This window comes from Salmo salar, chromosome 11, assembly GCF_965601325.2.
Source record: "Salmo salar chromosome 11, fSalSal1, whole genome shotgun sequence".
Lineage (NCBI taxonomy): Eukaryota > Metazoa > Chordata > Actinopteri > Salmoniformes > Salmonidae > Salmo > Salmo salar.
Window position 1 is genome coordinate 15,534,215 of NC_138301.1, and position 8,386 is coordinate 15,542,600.

Here is an 8,386-nt window from a genome sequence, read left to right on the forward strand (position 1 = left end):
AGGATTGTCCCTGGATGGGACACCAGCTGTAGTTGAAAGTGGTCAAAAATAATAATAACAATAATAAAAAATGTGGGAAAAAAAAAATCACATGGGAATTTATTTTTCACATGAGGAAAAATTAACATGTGAAACTTCACACGTGTCCGTAAACCACAGCTGTGTTCGAATACTCATACTAACCGCACTAAACATACTATTTATGTCGTACTAAATTCGCCAAAATATCAAGTATTCACGCAGAGGACACTATTTCCGTACTTTAGGGCCCATAATGCAATTCTTCAGGAAATGGGCGTGGCTTCACATCATTTCCAAATTTGAAGAAAATGGCAGAAAATATGCAGTCGAAGTACAACGAGGGCGGATACAAATTCATTGCTTTAACTAATTATGACAAATGTTAAGAAAAGGTTGAGCAATGTAATAAAGTAATGACTTTTCAAATAAGTTACCTTATGTGTTATATTGGCTGACAATTTGTTAGCTATGCTGTCCTTACGAACCACATAGAGTATCATTACAGCAGTATGTCCCAGTATATTGTTAACTCGCTACCTAATGTTAGTTGGCTACTTATACATCAAACTTGCCAGTATATTAACTATAGACTAGCTAACTACCCAACATTTATTGACTTGATTATTCCCGTCATTCTTAGCTTAGCTAAATGGTATAGTCGTTGTGCGTTCTCAATGGACATTCGGGTGCTTTCGTAAATTTGCTCTGGCAATCTACTTCGATTTCAGAGCACTCTCGTCTGAGTGTACCAGAGCGCAGAATAATGAATTGATGAGTGCTCAACACCCGGCTAAAAAGCGTAATTAGCAGCACAGTTACGGTTACCAATGCTCTGGATAACATGAAAACTGCCTAACCAGCTCTGCTAGGGCGATTAAAATTGTCAGAGTGGTCTCATTTGTGTCTGGAAGTAGCTAGCAGGCTTGGGTGCTTGACTGCTGTTGTAAGGTCAGAACGCTCAAATCAACCCTACTCCTCGTCCCGAGCTTCCAGTGTGCGCTCCGAGAGCAAAACGCTCTGAATTTACAAACTAACAATCTGACAAAGCTCTGAATTTACGAGTGCACTCTGGCAATCCAGATTGAAAATGTCTAACTAGTCATTTGTTATGCTAACTAGCTAGCAAGAGGTTGCATAGCAACAGCATCAACTTCCGGTAGACAGACTAAGAGCTAGCAGCTAAACTGAAAGCATACTGTTCATTGACAGTATACTAAAATGAACTAATAATATATAGTATATACTCATTCTGTATGTAGTATACAGTATGTTAGTAAGGGTATTCGAACACAGCTCACATGTTTTTCCACAAGTTTCTTTGTAAGGGGTGTCAGGATCCTTATCAAGTAAGGCCAGGGAAAAACAGCAAATAATTGATCAGTTAAGCACAGAATTTAATGTTTTTCATATAACCTAACTGAAGAGCATACTAGAGTGAGGCAGCTGGAAATGAGTGAGTGAGTGAGTGAGTAAGTATGGAGTGATATAATGGAAACCTTAGCATGTCTACTCTGTAATCATGTAGACTCTCTTACAAGCAACAGAGCTGGTCTCCACACGTTCTTACAACTTCCCCGGGTTCGATGGTTCTGAAATATACACACTACTCAGTAGCCATAAACCATAGCATTGGGATCCTTTATCATAATGGCCAAAGTACAATCTTATCAATATGGCTATTTTGTGAGATTTGTTTTTTTATGATACAGAACTCCAGTATAAGTGATACAGTCATTCAATGGCTAAACAAGCTCTATCTATATGGCAATGGCTGTAAAAAGGCAGCTCAGTGGCTGACTGGCTGCAGAGAGAGAGCCTGGGGGAGGAGCAACGCTGACCAGCTGGTCCCTGGGCACACACTCATCGCCTTGGTGACAGGACACAGCAGATGAGGACCTTATGTAATCGCAGGGTCGTTCAGTGTCCTAGTGAGTCCCTATGTTCAGTTAAAATTGTTTAATAATGCAGGGGACAAGGTCCATCTGTGGTTGTCTTTGTCAGCCCAGCCCAAGCCAAACCCCTGCCATCTGTCTACAGTGAGAGATGCCACTGACCACACAGTCAGTCAGCTACAATGTTGCTTGTGGGCAGACATAGAAAGGAGAAAGGAGAGAGAGAAAGAGAGAAAGAAAGAGAGAGAGAGAGAGAGAGAGAGAGAGAATATTAGATGCTGGCTACTGCCTCAGGACAGAAATTCTCAACAGAAGATGGTGGGGAAGGGGGAAGAACATTTGTTATTCTGCTTTTTAAATAAGATAACAGCGGCAGAAGAATGGGAGATAAAAAAATTAAAAAGTTGGCTACCCACTGAAAACATCAAACTACCTATCTTTGAAAATTGTGTGGGTGATATGCACATTCCAAATTATTAAACTGGTGCTTGGCAGCATGTTGGAGCAGAATTTAAGATCGTCTTTCCTTATTCAAATGTTATATCATACCAGACACATACAGTTGAAGTCGGAAGTTTACATACACTTTTCAACCAAAACTATAGTTTTGGCAAGTCGGTTAGGACATCTACTTTGTGCATGAAACAAGTACTTTTTCCAACAATTGTTTACAGACAGATTATTTCACTGTATCACAACTCCAGTGGGTCAGAAGTTTAAATACACTGTTGACTGTGCCTTTAAACTGCTTGAAAAACTCCAGAAAATTATGTCATGGCTTTAGAAGCTTCTGATAGGCTAATTGACATCATTTGAGTCAATTGGAGGTGTACCTGTGGATGTATTTCAAGGCCTACCTTCAAACTCAGTACCTCTTTGCTTGACATCATGGGAAAATCAAAAAAATATATGTTTTAGACCTCCACAAGTCTGGTTCATACTTGGGAGCAATTTCCAAATGCCTGAAGGTGCCACGTTCATCTGTACAAACAATAGTACGCAAGTATAAACACCATGGGACCACGCAGCCATCATACTGCTCAGGAAGGAGACGCGTTCTGTCTCCTATAGATGAACGTACTTTGGTGCGAAAAGTGCAAATCAATCCCAGAACAACAGCAAAGAACCTTGTGAAGATGCTGGAGGAAATGGATACAAAAGTATCTTTATCCACAGTAAAATGAGTCCTACATCAACATAACCTGAAAGGCCGCTCAGCAAGGAAGAAACCACTGCTCCAAAACCACCATAAAAAAAGCCAGACTACGGTTCGCATCTGCACATGGGGACAAAGATCGTACTTTTTGGAGAAATCTCCTCTGGTCTGATGAAACAAAAATTGAACTATTTGGTCATAATGACCATCGTTGTGTGGAGGAAAAAGGGGGAGGCTTGCAAGCCAAAGAACATCATCCCAACCGTGAAGCACAGGGGTGGCAGCATCATGCTGTGGGGGTGCTTTGCAGCTGGAGGGACTGGTGCACTTCACAAAATAGATGGCATCATGAGGAAAGAACATTATGTGGATACATTAAAGCAACATCTCAAGACGTCAGTCAGGAAGTTAAAGCTTGTTCGCAAATGGGTCTTCCAAATGAACAATGACCCCAAGCATACTTCCAAGGTTGTGGCAAAATGGCTTAAGGACAACAAAGTCTAGGTATTGGAGTGGCCATCACAAAGCCCTGACCTCAATCCTATAGAAAATTTGTGGGCAGAACTGAAAAAGCATGTGCAAGCAAGGAGGCCTACAAACCTGACTCAGTTACACCAGCTCTTATTGTGGGAAGCTTATGGAAGGCTACCCGAAACATTTGACCCAAGTTAAACTATTTAAAGGCAATGTTACCAAATACTAATTGAGTGCATGTAAACTTCTGACCTACTGGGAATGTGATGAAAGAAATAAAAGCTGAAATAAATCATTCTCTACTATTATTCTGACATTTCACATTCTTAAAATAAAGTGGTGATCCTAACTGACCTAAGACAGGGAATTTTTACTAGGATTAAATGTCAGCAATTGTGAAAAACTGAGTTTAAATGTATTTGGCTAAGGTGTATGTAAACTTCTGACTTCAACTGTAACTCAAATCAAATTTTATTGGTCACCACATGGTTAGCAGATGTTATAGTGAGTGTAGCAAAATGCTTGTGCTTCTAGTTCCGACAGTGCAGCAATATCTAAGAAGTAATATCTAACAATTACACAACAGATACCTAATACACACAAATCGAAGTAAAGGAATGGAATAAGGATATATAAATATACGCTACTGTTCAAAAGTTTGGGGTCAATTAGAAATGTCCTTGTATTTGAAAGAAAAACACATTTTTTGTTAATTAAGATAACATCAAATTGATCATAAATACAGTGTTGCAATTGTTAATGTTGTAAATGACTATTGTAGCTGGAAACGGCAGATTTTTTATGTAATATCTACATAGGCGTACAGAGGCCCATTTTCAGCAACCATCACTTAATTCTAATGTGGACTACTTATAGAAAATGCTCCAGATACTCAACTAGTCTAAAGAAGGCCAGTTTATTTGCTTCTTTAAATCAGGACAACAGTTTTCAGCTGTGCTAACAGCAAAAGGGTTTTCTAATGATCAATTATCCTTTTAAAATGATAAACTTGGATTAGCGAACACAACGCGCCATTGGAACACAGGAGTGATGGTTGCTGATAATGGGCCTCTGTACGCCTATGTAGATATTGCATTAAAACAATCTGCCGTTTCCAGCTACAATAGTCATTTACAACATTAACAATGTCTACACTGTATTTATGATCAATTTGATGTTAATCTAATGGTCAAAAAAAAGTGCTTTTCTTTCAAATACGAGGACGTTTCTAAGTGACCCCAAACTTTTGAATGGTAGTGTAAATATATGGATGAGCAATGACAGATCGGCATAAGCTAAAATGCAATTGATAGTATAGAATACAGTATATACAAATGAGATGAGTAATGCAAGATATGTAAACATTATTAAAGTGGCAATATTAAAGTGACTAGTGTTCTATTTATTAAAGTGGCCAATGATTTCAAGTCTTTATGTAGGCAGCAGCCTCTCTGTGCTGGTGATGGCTGTTTAATGGTTTTATGACCTTGAGATAGAAGCTATTTTTCAGTCTTTGATGCACCTGTACTGATCTCGCGTTCTGGATGGTAGCGGGGTGAACAGGCAGTGGCTCGGGTGGTTGTTGTCCTTGATGGTCTTTTTGGCCTTCCTGACATCGAGTGCTGTATGTGTCCTGGAGGGCGGGTAGTTTGCCCCTGGTGATGCTTTGTGCAGACCGCACCACCCTCTGTAGAGCCCTGTGGTTGTGGGCGGTGCAGTTGCTGTACCAGGCAGTGATTCAGCCCGACAGGATGCTCTTAATTGTGCATGTGTAAAAGTTTGTGAGGGTTTTAGGTGGCAAACCACATTTCTTCAGCCTCCTGAAGTTGAAGAGGCGCTGTTGCGCCTTCTTCACCACACTGTCTGTGTGGGTGGACCATTTCAGTTTGTCCGTGATGTGTACGCCGAGGAACTTAAAACTTTACACCTTCTCCACTGCTGTCCCGTTGATGTGGATAGGGGAGTGCTCCCTCTGAGGTTTCCTGAAGTCCACGATCATCTCCTTTGTTTTGTTGACGTTGAGTGAGAGGTTATGTTCCTGACTCCACACTCCGAGAGCCATCACCTCCTCCCTGTAGGCTGTCTCGTCGTTGTTGGTAATCAGGCCTACTACTGTTGTGTCATCTGCAAACTTCATGATTGAGTTGGAGGCGTGCATGGCCACGCAGTCATTGGTGAACATGGAGTACAGGAGGGGGCTGAGGACGCACCTTTGTGGTGCCCCAGTGTTGAGGATCAGCAAAGTGGAGATGTTGTTTCCTACCTTCACCACCTGGGGATGGCCCGTCAGGAAGTCCAGGACACAATTGCACAGAGCAGAGATGAGACCCAGGGACTCAAGCTAAATGATGAGCTTGGAGGATACTATGGTGTTGAATGCTGAGCTGTAGTCAATGAACAGCCTTCTTACATAGGTATTCCTCTTGTCCAGATGGGATAAGGCAGTGTGCCGTGTGATGGCAATTGCATCGTCTGTGGACCTATTGGGGCGGTAAGCAAATTGAAGTGGGTCTAGGGTGACAGGCAAGGTGGAGGTGATATGATCCTTGACTAGTCTCTCACAGCACTTCATGATGACAGAAGTCAAGTTATCTTTGGCAGCTTTGCAAGGGTTAACACGTTTAAATGTCTAACTCACGTCGGCCAAGGAGAAGGAGAGCCCAAGTACTTGGTAGCAGGCTGCGTCAGTGGCATTGTATTATCCTCAAAGCGGGCAAAGAAGGTGTTAAGTTTGTCTAGGAGCAAGACGTCGGTGTCCGTGACGTGGCTGGTTTTCCTATTGTAGTCCGTGATTGTCAATAGACCCTGCCACATGTGTCTCGTGTTTAAGACGTTGAATTGCGACTCCACTTTGTCTCTATACTCACATTTTGCTTGTTTGATTGCACACAGGTCATGTAGACTAGAGGGGAAGTTGTCACGGTTGTCCTAGGAACGGGACCAAGGCGCAGCGTGTGTAGAGTTTCACATCTTTATTCCAAAGTGAAACTTCAAGCAAAATCAAATAAACGAACAACTAAACGTGACTACGTGGTACACAAAACAATATCCCACAAACACAGGTGGGAAAAATAGCTACTTAAATATGATCCCCAATTAGAGACAACGATTACCAGCTGCCTCTAATTGGGAATCATTCAAAACACCAACATAGAAAATATAAACTAGAACACAACATAGAAATATTAAACTAGACTACCCCATAGTCACGCCCTGACCTACTACACCATAGAGAAACAAGGGCTCTCTATGGTCAGGGCGTGACAGAAGTGTTTGCATTCTATCTAAAATAAGAGATTCTTATCAGCGTTTGACTGTTAGATTATCTCCACCTGCCAGGAACTATACAAACAGCACCCAATCATAAAGCAGTGGTGGGAAAAGTACCCAATTGTCATACTTGAGCAAAAGTATAGATACGTTAATAGAAAGTTACTCAAGTAAAAGTAAAAGTCACCCAATAAAATACTACTTGAGTAAAAGTCTAAAAGTATTTGGTTCTAAATATACTTAAGTATCAAAAGTAAATGTAATTGCTAAAATATACCCAAGTACCAAAAGTAAAAGTATAGATCATTTCAAATTCCTTATAATAAGCAAAGCAGATGGCACCATTTTCTTGTTTTCCAACACTCAGAAATAATTTACAAATGTAAGAATATTTTAAGATAATACACAACGCAGAGGACTAGAGGTCAATAGGGAATTAACGATCAATAGAAATAGTTGTTTTTCAGTTCAACATCTGTTTAGAATCTGTGTAGGGGTTTCCGTCCTGGACTCATAGCGACATGTGTCAAGTTTTCATTGGTTCGAATGATCTATACGTTGAGCCTGAAACAGGATACTTGTTATTTGGCCATTGGACCAATTTTACTGTAAGGAATTCTAATTGGTCAACCACAGGCTAGGGTTGGGGGTTATAAATTACATCCTGTCACTTTGTTCTGTGAAGAATCATTGAGGACAGGGAAGAATGAACATCTACCATCTACTTCCCAGCATAACTACTATGATTTGTTCTCTTTGAATAACATATTTTCCTCCCCGATTTACTTTGGGGTCTGTGTTATTGAAGAATAACATCAACTGCTAACATAAACAATGCATTTGTGTTTAGTGAGTCTGCCAGATCAGAGGCAGTAGGGATGACCACATGTTCTCTTGATAAGCGCGATAATTGGACCATTTTCCTGTCCGAATACTTTTGGGTGTCATGGAAAATGTATGGAGTAAAAAGTACATTATTTTGTTTAGGAATGTAGTGAAGTAAAAGTAGTCAAAAATATAAATAGTAAAGTAGAGTACAGATACCCCAAAAAAACTACTTAAGTAGTACTTTAAAGTATTTTTGCATAAATACTTTACACCACTGATCATCAATACACACTCAACTAAATTTTGATGAACATAGGCTATAGTCTGGGAAACACTACAATATGAGCTTTAAGTGTGTGGAGTCTCTCACATAAACAGACATTATCTCTCCTGTGAGGCCACCACCTGGATTTCCCCCACATTCTATCACCGTTGGTAGTAGGCGTTAGACAAAACAGGTGTGGGAGTAGGGATACGGGCGGTGGTTTTAAGAAGTCTGCTGGCACCTCATTGGCAGGTAGCCAGTCTCAATGTTCACCACCCTGGAATAACAACTACAATACATACATGTGTAGTCATGATTGGGCCTGTGGTGACAATGAGGGCACATAAACTCAGAGATGCCAAAAAGCTGTGATACCAAAGTGTAGTGAACTCAGCATTACAGGTCCAAAATACTATTACATCTTTGTGTTTGCTGTGAATGTGGTATTATACTCTTTAGTGTGGCCTTAGGTGCTATAAC